Raw genomic sequence first — 1,530 nt, 5'->3', positions numbered from 1 at the left:
ACACACACACACACACACACACACACACACACACACACACAAAATAAGACTTTACTAGGACTGTCTGCACAATGTTTTCAGTGACTAAGTGCCCCGTGTAATCAATGAGTAAAATATTCCTTCCCTTAAACATGCAAAGTAACATCAATGGCTACAGCAATGCCAGTAAGCACTATTATAATTCCGCTGAAAATAATCATTAAGGAAAGAGTTTTATCGAGACTTACTTCAAATTTTCCAGGTAGGTAAGTAATGAGGGTGGTTGTGGTGTTAGCTGAAGTGGGTAGAACCTATCCACACATGTGTGTGCATATGTATGTATGTGCATGTGTGTACATAAGTAAGCAAGTATGAAATGAATGATTCATATTTTAACTAACTTGATTCTCTTCTTATGCGTTATCTGCAAACGTCACTTCAAATAGGGGCTGTATACCAAGGGCTGGGTTTGAATTTGCTATATAGCTGAGGCCAGTCTTGAACTCCTGACCATTCTGCTTACACCTCCAGTGCTAGGCCACCACACCCAGCTTTAAACCTTACAGTGTTACTTGTCACTCTAGCCCCCAGTGGCTGAGCAGGTCTGCTTACATTTGTCTCTCTACTCTAGTTGTCCTAAGCTCATTTCCTGCTGGTCACTACTTACTCTCTAGCAAAGGAGAAACCCTTGTATAAGGAGATACATTGTTTTCAATGTAGGAAATTGGAAGAAGGAAATTGGTCTTTGTCGCACCTTTATTTACAAAGTCAACAATATGAAACTGGGTGTATAGTTTGTTTCAAATATAAAAATGAAATCATTGTAAAGGTAATTGTAATTACCAACAAAAGTAATACATTTCAAGGGTGTGTGCATGTGTACGTGTGTGTGTGTGTGTGTGTGTGTGTGTACATGTGTGCACGTGCATGCGTGAATGTTCATGAGCATGTTTGCTCATGTCTGTACATGAATATGGAGTCCAGAGGTTGATATCAGATGTTGTCCACCTTATATCTCAATAAGCAAGGTCTCCCACTTGAACCCAGAAAACACTAGTCTAGCCAGCCAGCCAGCTTGCTCCAGATCCTCTGCCTCCACCTATCAAGGCTGAGATTACAGGTGGGCCACCATGGCAGACAGACATTTGTGTAGGTGCTGGGGATTCTAACTCTAGTCCTTTACCCACTGAGCTATCTCTTCTAGTGTAGATATGTTTCAAGCCAACTAAAACAATGACTTGGACTGAGTCATGGGAAATGTCTTTGGGGAATCTTCCATTGCGTTGACCTTTCACCTGCTGGAATATCAGTTGAGTCACTGAGGGTTGTCAACATTCTTCCTTATGAATAATGGCATTTATTTTAACCAATTCATTGTTTTGCTGAGCAGATCTGCTTAACAGCAACCTGCAAGCTGAAATGTTAACTAATATTTAATAATAAAAGAACCTAACTTTTCCATTTTGCCTACCTTATCTGGCAGATGAGCTGCTATTAATGGCTGTGTATAAAAATGGAATCTATGTGCTGTGACATGTGACGGGGGGGGGG

The 1,530-nt window shown here is 40.8% G+C and overlaps 1 long non-coding RNA gene across 1 annotated transcript in view; it reads right to left on the bottom strand.

Annotated features, from left to right (window-relative positions):
* The window catches only part of LOC116095277, a 13,504-nt gene extending 13,408 nt beyond the window's left edge, over positions 1–96 (bottom strand). Inside the window, exon 1 of the long non-coding RNA XR_004120524.1 lies at positions 3–96. This is a non-coding gene — a long non-coding RNA (uncharacterized LOC116095277). The remainder of the gene's footprint in view (positions 1–2) is intronic.
* Positions 97–1,530: the final 1,434 nt, after the last annotated feature.

Source organism: Mastomys coucha, unplaced genomic scaffold (genome assembly GCF_008632895.1).
Source record: "Mastomys coucha isolate ucsf_1 unplaced genomic scaffold, UCSF_Mcou_1 pScaffold18, whole genome shotgun sequence".
Classification (NCBI taxonomy): domain Eukaryota; kingdom Metazoa; phylum Chordata; class Mammalia; order Rodentia; family Muridae; genus Mastomys; species Mastomys coucha.
Note: the sequence above shows the minus strand (reverse complement) of the source record. Positions and strands in the feature narration are given on the sequence as shown.